The sequence below is a fragment of the Prionailurus bengalensis genome, chromosome B3, assembly GCF_016509475.1.
Source record: "Prionailurus bengalensis isolate Pbe53 chromosome B3, Fcat_Pben_1.1_paternal_pri, whole genome shotgun sequence".
In the NCBI taxonomy this organism is placed as follows: Eukaryota; Metazoa; Chordata; class Mammalia; order Carnivora; family Felidae; genus Prionailurus; species Prionailurus bengalensis.
This window is the reverse complement of record NC_057355.1, coordinates 32,115,387-32,125,367: the sequence shown is the minus strand read 5'-3', so window position 1 is coordinate 32,125,367 and position 9,981 is coordinate 32,115,387. Positions and strand designations below refer to the sequence as shown.

Genomic DNA, 9,981 nt, shown 5'->3' with positions numbered 1-9,981 from the left:
AGCCACTCAGGCACCCCTCATTTATTCTTTTAACAAAAATTCACTGAACAATGACTAAGTGGAGGCACTATTCTGGGCCCTGGGATGTGAGAGTTTACAGTGTAGGGGGGACAAGTGGGTATGGAGTCTGAGTCTTCCTGTCTACAAAGGGAAGGTACAGAATGCTCTGATGCGTACCAGAGGAAACTGAATTTGGTCCGGAAAAGTGGAGGATTCCTGAAAAAAAAAAAAAAAAAAAAAAAAAACCTTTCTGTGGAGATCTGAGGGCAAGGAAAAATCAGTGAGCGAAGGGTGGGGGTCTTGAGGGTGGGAGTGGGGGTAGAAGGAAGTGTGTTCCTGATAGAGTGAACAGCCCTGGGGGAGGCTCAGAGGACACAGAGCTTGAAATCCTAAAAGCTCCCCCATGTAAATTTAATAGCCAGGCCCACAAGGCTTTTCAGGATTAGGGCCCGAGTTCTCTGTCAGCTTCGGTTGCTCCCCCTCCTTCCCCAATGGCCCCTCTTCCAGGAAGACGGCTCAGAACTCCCGCCCCACCCCACAGAGTTGTCAGTGTCAGCTGACGCAGAACAGAGTCGGCACTTTGTGTGATAGGATGAGGGAGCCCACACTTCCTGTCTGATCCCAGGAACCTGGGGTGAATCCAGCCTCCCAGGCCTGACTGTGACGTCCTGGGGGCAGAGCTCTGCCTCAGTTGCTTCCTGCTCCCTCATTCTGCTGATGCACAGTATGGGGCTCTCCGGTGACAATGCCTTTATAAACTGGGTTTGCAAAGCCATGGCTTGCTCTAGTGACCGTCACTCCCCCAGGGGCCTGTCCGGTGCGGGCCACTATTTCTCCAGCCAGGCTTTGCAGAACTCTCTACTCCAACACCAGAGCCCCGCACTCCCTTCACTGCTGAGGAGTTTTGGACCCCCAGCTTAGAGATCAACTAAGTCCCATCTGATCTTAAATCCCCATCATGATACCTCCAACAATTGGAGTCCAGTCTGTGATGGGGAGCTCATTCCCTCTATGTTCATAACTGGACCATCTTGCCTGTCAGAGACTGTTTCCTTCCCTGGAGGGAGCCTCCCCAGTCTGCTTTGTTCATCCATTCATTTAGCCAACAAAGGTGGATTGCATGCCGATTATGTACCGGGGAAGGTTCTACAGACTGAGGATGTAGCAATGAGCGAGACAGGGAAGCCAACGTGTACCGGGGCAGTGGAGAGACGGCCGTGTCATGAGTGCTGAGAGGGAAAATAAACTGGGACAAGAGAAGAGACACAGACAGGAGTTGGCTGCGTTAGGCTGGATGGTCAGGAAAGCCCTGGTGAGGAGGTGACATTGGAGCAGAGACCTGGAGGAAGAGAGGGGTACCCAGCTGGGCACCTGGATGGAAAGACATCCAGGCTGCCTGAAGGAGTGTCTCTCAACCTCGGGGGCTGCAGCCACGCTGGCAGGGAGGGGCCCTGCAGAGCCCAGGCCTGGTCCCTCCCCCACAGTACCTCTCCCCTAACCAAACCCTGCCCCCTCCCCAAAAGGGACTTCCAGTTAATGCCTTCCAGTGGCCTCTCCCCACCAGGGCTACTCCAGTGCCCATGGTATCACCTCCCTCCTCACCAGGGAGATGCAGAGGCCGTCTTCAGGGAAGACCTAACCAGAGGTGAAGAAGTTGCGAGCTTTGTCCCTCTCCTTGGGTGTGGGCACAGCTGACAGAAGGCAGCCTGGTGCCCAGTACCTTGATCAGGGCCGTGCTGGAAACAGGCAGGAGCAGGCCCAGGAGGAAAGAACACAGTTTCTATATAGCAAAGAGAAATGCCCTGGTTGGGGAAGCAGCCTACCTGAGCCCTGGGGCTGGCTGTGTGATCCTGAGTGTTCTCTTGGCCTCTCTGGGTCTCAACCCTGCCTCTGCCCCAGGAGGGGTGGGGCTACCAGCCTGGAGATTCTTTGACTGTGGGCTCTCCTCTCCCCAAGGCCACTATTCACTGCTCTCAATGACTTCATGGCCCAAGAATGTGCAGCTAGCACACGAGGCACTGGCTGTAACAAGAAGGTCAAAGCCACAGAGGCTGTGACTACCCAAGTGTCCCCTGTTGTCTTCTAGCCACCCTCCTGGTCCCCAGCCTCTCCATGCACTCTGGTGGGGGTAGAGAGGGAGGCAGACCGGGTCGAAGATCCATGGTTACTGGGTGGCCACATGGCTCAGGCTGGGAGAGGGACCCCACTCCTTGAGCCCAAAGTACCTCCTCGGCTTGGAGCCGGAAGAGCTTGTCACTTGCATCTGTAAAATGGGAGGGTTGGCTCCAAGATGTTAGGAAAGATGTCACCTGACCAGACTGCAAGCTTGCCAGGAAATGTAATGAGAAGGGAAGGATGGTAATGATGTGCTCCTGAAGAATTTCTCCGAAGTCCTGGTGGCAGAGTCCACAGCCTACCCACCGGAATTGGCTTTTTAAAAAAAAAAAAAAAATGTTTATTTATTTATTTATTTTTGAGAGAGAGAGCACAAGTGGGAGAGGGGCAGAGAGAGAAAGAGAGAGGGACAGAGTAGGCCCTGAGATGTCAGTGCAGAGCCCGATGTGGGGCTTGAATTCATGAACTGTGAGATCACGACGTGAGCCGAAGTCAGATGCTTAACCAACTGAGCCACTCAGGTGCCCCTAGAGTTGGCTTTATAGGGTGACTCATACCCAGAAGAGTCAGAGACGGGCACTTGCCATCAGGAGAGAAGGGGCTGGAGAGTGGAGGCACTTCAGAGACAGACTGCAGAAGCTCAGAGAAGAGAGGTAGGGAGGGGGAGTAAGGCTATGTCTTGGGCAGTCTTGGAGGCTTCCCGTGGGAGGGGGCTTGGAGCAGGGTCCCGAGGTCAGACAGGGTCAGCAATGAGAGTAAGAATGAAGTGTCTTAGTAGAGCTGAGAAGGGGAGTCTGGAAGGCAAGAAGACAGGGCAGGAGTCAGGGCCACCTAGCTGTGACCTGCATAAGCCCATGTGGGCACAATCAGATAAGGCTGATGCAAATACCTAAGGGGCAGCCCAGGCCAGAGCTCCCAGCTGGGCACAGATTGGGGGGTGGCTAAGCCCTGTTCACTGTAGGAGGGTCACGAAAAGCTTCTGCGCTCTGGGAAGATAAGGGCCATCTGCTCCCTGGGCCTGGCACAGGGCTGCCCTGCACTGCCCCGAGGGCTGGAGCTGGCCCACGAAGGCCTTGGGACCTTGGGACGACAGGGCTTCCTTCCTCCCCATGTTTTTGTTCAAGTTGATTAAATCTCAGGAATGTGTGCATCCAGGAACAGAGGCCCACATGTGTGCCTTCAGCAGCCTGTGGCTATCAAAATCCTCAAAGGGCAAAGTGCTAGGCTTAGAGGGAGTTGACAGTGGGCCAGAGGGAATAAGGAGGGCCAGCAGCATCCCCCAAATCACAGAAATACCCCCAAGGATTCCCAGGTCCTCCAGAGCACCTCCAGAATCTCAGTAACATCCTCAGAATTCTAGTAACCACAGAATCACCCCCATGAACGCCCAGAACTTCAGTATCACACCGGATCCCAGAACCTTGGCCACAATCCAAGGACCCTGAGACACTGGCAAATCAAGCACAGGTTGGTCAGAACCATGGTGAGCAGTTGCAGAAGGTCCAGAGACCCCAGTGCCCACGACCCTCCCATCCTTGCTCTGGGCTCTCCAAGTTCAGCTGCACCCCACAAAAGTTCCACAACACCCAAACCTCAGTGACAAGTCAGAGCCTCAGCAACACCCCCAGTCCCCAGCAGCACAGCAGAGAATGCCCAAGGGGTGTTTGGCCGGGGAGTAGGGAGTGGGAATGTGCCTGCCTGTGCAGCTGGGCCCCGCCCCCGGGGTCCCCCGTGGATAGGCAGCCGGTGCAGGTTCAACATTATGCAGGCCCGTGAGCTCTGGGTCTGTTCTCACAGTGCCTGTGTATCGAATTGCCCTTGACACACACAGGTTCATAACCTGGCCCCAGACGGAGCCTGACCCCTTTCAGTGGCTGGAGGGCATGTTATCAGCTACTAAGCTCTTGGGGGGAGAGTGTGGATGGCTCTCTACATCCTACCTCTCAACCTCCTACCTCCCTTGCTACGTGGGAGCATCAGAAGCATCACCTGACATGCCCTTTCTGGAATCCTCCCCTCCCCCTCGCCAACAACATCATCATACATGAGGGACTTCGGCCAGCCTGCTCTGGTATGAGTGTAAACCCGGGTGAGAAGTAGGAGGAAGGTAGCCGGCTGTTGCAGGGAGAGACGTGTTCTTCCCCTCCCGGAGCGCTAGGCTAGAAATGACTCAGAGAAGGGAAGCTAGAGGGGCAGCTTTCAGCTCAGGACAAAGGTAGCTTTCTTACCATCACAGAGTAGTGAGTCCCCTATCAGGGGAGGCAAACAAGAAGAGGCTGGTCACATCAAGATGCTACAGATGGTTTTCTGCCTTCAAAGGAGGACTGGCCACAGGGCTGTGAAGATCCCTCGGCTCTAAGAGCCCCGATTCTCCCTTCCAAGCACGTGCTCCCTGGAGTGGTGCCACCGTGCTCGGGCCTTGACACATAGACTTCGTGCTGCCTGCCTTCTTCACTGAGGAACTGACTCTGGGCAGGTCCCCTGAGTTCTCTCCCTCTCTCTCTCTCTGAGCTCTCTCTCCTTGTTCCCTGCTGGCCACAGGACAGGGTTCTCCATCAATCTCTCACAGCAAACTGCACTCAGACACGACTCTACTGATGTCTCCCTGTCTTTAGAGCCAGCTCCCCAGTACAGCCATCTCCAGGTCTCCAACTTCATCCCTCAGAACTGTTCTACCCTACCATTCCGGCCACCTTCCTGCCTCCAAGCCTTTGTTGGGGCTCTGACCCCCCCCACCCCCGACTGAAGTACCTTCTCCCTGTTCCCCCACCTCTTCTGGTCTTACCCGGCCCGCAAGGCTTGGCTCCAGCCCCAGGGTGCTCCCCAACAACTGAGGTCTCCTCCTCTGAGAGCCAGCACCAGCTCTGGCTGGGATCCCGGAAGGCTGGCTGGTTGTGCAGTCTCAGCAGATGGCCCTAAGCAGGGTCCCCAGCACCTGCTTTAGAAGGTGTTTGATCTCCTCCTCCCAGAAAGGCAGATCCCTCCTTCTGCGGCTCTGGCCCTGCCCCTCCTCCCACCCCTCAGGCCTCCTGCCCCCCCCCCCCCAGGCCTCCCGCCTGTGATTCCAGGATCAGAGAAGCCCACCCCGCCCCCATCTCTCCAGTTCAGGCCCACAGCCAGGCTGGGCCCCACACAGCACACAGGACGGCTTGTCTCAGGAGGAGCCTCTCCACCCCCACCTCCAAACCATTTGCCCGAAACTTGATCTCCCTGGCCCTCAGAGTCACCTCTGGTGGAGAAGCCTGCACAGGGCTTTGATGGCTGAGTTTCCCCAGCTGTGGCCCTGGAAGGGCTCAGGAACCCCCTACCTACTCTCATTTGTCACCATCCATCACTCCCGGGGGGCCACTGCCTGATGAATTGCTCCACGCCAGAGGGGAACCACCAGCTAAGCTTTTAATAACCAGATCGGCCTCCCGCTGCTGGCCAGCTGGGCTGAGGGCCCTGACCATGGGAAGGGGGACTTTGCAAACAGCACCGGAAAAGAGGAAGGAGGCTCAGAAGATGCTAACATGCGGTGCTGTGGCAGGCAGGGAGGGGAGGCAAGGGATAAAGATGGGGACCGGAAGCAGAGCCCTAAATTCCCAGGAGAAGGATCCCTGGGGAGACACCTTCCACCTCCCTGAAGGAGAAGGGGGTCCAGTCAATAAAAGTGTGGGGCAGCCTAAGGAACACAGGCTTTAGGACGTGAGATTGGCTTCCATGACGGTGACGACCCCGGACAGAGGGGGCACAGCAGTGAGAAGAGATTTTACATAGAAAGGGGTAAACTACAACACAGAGAGAATTAACTTCTGGCCCATTTTCGGGAATCTATCCTCAAAGAACATTGGTGCACATATGCAGGGAAGATGCCCAAGGCGGGTCATACTGCACAACTTGGCAACGAGCTCAACATCCATCGACGAGCTTTGCTAAGTCGGTACAGTAAGGTACTATCGTCGGTCACAAAGAGTGAGGTGCTTCTTCCTGGACTGGCATGGTGGGACCTCCAAGACATAGGGACGGGTATAATAATCATGAATGCAAGTTGCTGAGCAATACCTAAATCACGATCCCATTCTATGCTCCTTTAAGCCGGGTGTGTGCACGTGTGTGTGTGTGTGTGTGTGTGTGTGTGTGTGTCTGTAAATACCTTAAAAAATGAATCTAGCAGACATGCAGTAAGCTGTTCACAGTGGTCACACTTGGGTGAGGGAAGAGTTTGGGGAAATGAAGGGGGATTTTCACTTGCTTGAAATCAATCTATCTATCTATCATCTATCTATCTAGTAAGCAAAAGGAAAACATTGTAAGGCTGTATTGAAGCCTGCTGTGAGAGAGAAGCTGTGAAGGCATCATTGAGCTCTGTGAAATGGATTCTGTCCCCAGCCTAGTATGGCACATTCCCCAGCCTGTCCTGAAGTTTAGATGCAGACCTGAAACTAAATATGGGCCAATGAGATAGAAAAAGAAGTGTTGGCCACAACTTCCCAAAGGAGGTGTTCTTGAAAAGAGAGATGTTTTCTTTACTTCCTCCTCCTTCCAGCTGGTGGAAATGCAGTTGTGATGGCTAGATCTCAAGCCGCCATCTTGGACTATGAGGTGGAGGTCATGAGTTGACTAGGATAGAGCAGTAAATTAGCTGCAAAGAAAGAGCCTGAGCTAAGGCCAGATCTTAGGGCTGGAGGAGATCTCAGAGACTCCTGCTTTACCCAGATTCACCATCACATCCAGAGGAAACTGAGGCCCAGAGAGGCCACATGATGTCAGGGGCAGTGGCTGAGTGAGGAGAAGTTTTGCCAGAAATCCTCTCTCCCCCGACACCCCCACGCAAATACAGAGCTCACAGCTCTTTGCCCAGAAACCTCCCTTTCCAGAGCTTGGACTCTGCTCCCTGCTGTGACTGGGGGACCCCATCTGGAACCCAGTCCCTGAGGTTGGGCAAAGGCCCTCAGAGTCGGTTAAGTGGCTGGCTCGAGACACAGCTCTCAGCATTATGTCCGGTGAGAACACAGAAGAACCTCTACCCACTGGTGCCTACCGGTGGGTCTGTCTGTCAGTATCTCCTTTCTCTTTTTCTCTCCTTCTGTCTGTCTCCTCGTCCTTCTGTTGCCTGTCTGTCCCTGCCCATCAGTCTCTCTTTCCACCCCTGTTATTGTCTCTCTCTCTCTCTCTCTCTCTCTCTCTCTCTCTCTCTCTCTCTCCCACCTTCACGGTGTCTGACTCAGTCTCTCTGTCCCCCATCTTTCTCTCTCCTTCTCACTCTCTGTCTCTGCCTCACTCTCTGTCAGTCTCTGTGTCTCTCTCTCCTCTCTCTTTCCCTTTTCTATTCCCCTTTCCTGCTCTTTGTTTCCTTTCCCTCTCTGCCTCCCTGTCTCTACATCTGATTGTGAAGTTTGTCTCTCCTCCTGAAGGTTTTAGGCGGCACCCTCCCTTGGCCTTGTCGTGAGCTAGCCTGGCACTGCCCCTGCCAGCTCCTGTCTCTCCCTCCCCGCTTACCTGCCCTATCTGCCTCCAGGGCCGGGGGGAGGACTCGCGCTGGTCTCCGAACCCCCAGAGTCGGTAGGACCCCCAAGGAGGCCGGCTCAGGAGTTTGAGTCCTCAGAGCCAGCAGAACAGCCGAGCGACTAGGCGCATGGAAGGGCAAAGGTCGTCGGTGCTGTCCCTGAGGCAGCAAGAGAGACTAGAACCCTCTCCTTCCTGCTACCTCAGGAGGTTTATCCTTTCTGAGCCAAGGCTGGCAGAGAGGAGCTGTCACGTGAGCCCAGGGGTCACGGGCACAGCCCCAGCTCCCGCTCAGCAGAAGGCCAGAGCTAGAGGGCTGTAGGGATGACCCAAGATTCTCCTGCCAGCGCTCCGCACCAGAGCTGGAGTGGGAGGCCAGGAGGGGAAGGACACACACAGCCTGATGGAGGTGTGGGGACTGGATCAGACGCACCACTCAGAGGGGAGAGTGTCACGGTAGCCAGGCCCCAGCCCTGACCCCCCACAATCGGTGGAGGGAAGAGACCAGACTTCTAATTTTGCCTCTACCAGCTACTGAGTGGCCACAAGAGAAGCTCTATCCCGCTCTGGGCCTGTTTTCCTATCTGTGCCAGGGAGGGAGGCTGGCTGCCATGCTTCACTTTACCAGCGTGAGTCTATGATTCTGTCACGCCGCGGCTTCTGGCGCTGTGGGCTTGAAAGGAGTGGGGTGTGGAGACTGTTCCACTCAGAGGGTTTGGGGGAGAGGCCGCGGGAGGGAGGCTGGGTGCTGAAGTCCCGGGGTGGAGCAGTGATGACCATGTGACCATACTGGCCTGGGAATCAGGAGGCCTGAGGTGCAGCTCCACCCCTCCACTCCCTTACCTGGCCTCTCTGAGCCTCTGTTTCCCCATCTGTAGAAGGGGATAACTGTGCCAACACTATTGGGAAGATCCGGGAACTCACAGATGTTCCCACTGGGAGGATTCGGCTCTGAGCAGAGACCAGGAGTCGGGGGGGGGGGGCAGGGGGTTGGAGGTGGCTCCTTGGGGATAGAGGTGGGGGTCTGAGGGCCCACAGGAGCCATGGGGGGTGTCAACAAGGGAGGATGAAAGGAGCCATTGTGGGAAGCAGGAAGGGGCCCTCTGAGGTGGGCTAATTACAGGCCCAGCTCTTCCAGACAAAGCCAATGGCCTCTGAGTGGCCATTCTTCCGGGGAAGAAAGAAGACTGGAGGGTTCCATTAAGGCCTCTCATGCTGGGCCGAGGAGGGCAGTTTGGAAGTCAGCACTGCTGCCTCTCTCCTCCTCACCCACATCCTGCCCCTTCCTGACTCCTGTGGGAGCCAGGCCTCTGCCTGCTGTTTAAATCTTTTGAAAACCACAGAAGGCTGAATCAGGGAGGCAGCTGGGGAGTGGAGAGAATCCTGGGAAGGGAGCAGGGATCTGGTCATAGTCTGCTACCCTGGGCTCAATTTTTCTATCCATAAAATGGGAGTGCTATCCAGCCCTGACCTGCTAAAATTCAGAGGTTTCCAGACTTTGTGGAACTGAGGCCAGGTCCAGAGAAGCCTGACCATTAGGACCCACTGTGTCCTGCCCTTCCACTTACCCCCCTGCCCTCCCTCCTGGGCACCAGCCTGCAGTGAGGCACCAGAATGCATCTCTGAGTCCAAGTGTGAGTCGAAAGCCCAAAATGGTCTTCACTTCTCACAAATGGGATCCAGATGAAGAAGCCAAAAGAACCACTTCGTATGATTTTCTGTACAAGCAAAAGCTGGGTCGGGCTTGTCCATCGATTCATTTATCCTTTCACTCATTTGTTCATGCATTCGTTCATTCATTCATTCATTCATGCTTTAATGGTCCCCCAGGTACCTATCCCTTGCTCAGCCCTGGCCTGGACACACAGACATGATCCCTGAAGAAATACTCAGTCGAGTATGGCAAAGTCACCACTTGAGCCAGAAGAGGAAGGTGCAGAGTGGGGCAGAGGAGGGAATCACTGACCCGGCTCCAGAGGAAGAGGCTTTTAGCTGGTCCGCAGGACACCCAGGGTGACACCAGGTGTGGCTGGGCTATTGGGGCGGAGGAAACAGCACCAGCAAAGGCAGGCAGGGGAGTCAGGGCAGGCCTGGCCTGGGGCAAAAGTGAGCCTTCCCAAGACCTTCTGCTGAGTGAAATAAACCAGGCACAAAAGGACAAACACTGTGTGATTCCCCTTCTGTGAGGTGCCTGGAGTAGCCACATTCATAGACACAGAAAGTAGAATGGTGGTTGCCAGGAGCTGGAGGGAGGGAGGAATGGGGAGTTGTTTCATGGGTGTAGAGTTTCAGTTTTATAAGATGAGAAGAATTCTGGAGTTTGGCTGCACGATAATGTGAATGTACTTAACACTACTAAACACACTTAGAAATGGTTAA

At 55.0% G+C, this 9,981-nt stretch overlaps 2 long non-coding RNA genes across 2 annotated transcripts; one reads left to right on the top strand and one right to left on the bottom strand.

The window, feature by feature from the left end:
* Positions 1 to 74: 74 nt before the first annotated feature.
* Positions 75 to 7,808, bottom strand: LOC122468442. The gene is made up of 2 exons (XR_006293244.1): positions 7,597 to 7,808; positions 75 to 216 (listed from the first exon to the last, which is right to left on the bottom strand). It is a non-coding gene; the product is annotated as an uncharacterized LOC122468442 (long non-coding RNA).
* On the top strand, positions 7,809 to 9,760 carry LOC122468441. The gene is made up of 2 exons (XR_006293243.1): positions 7,809 to 8,231; positions 9,433 to 9,760. It is a non-coding gene; the product is annotated as an uncharacterized LOC122468441 (long non-coding RNA).
* The last annotated feature ends 221 nt before the right edge of the window (positions 9,761 to 9,981 follow it).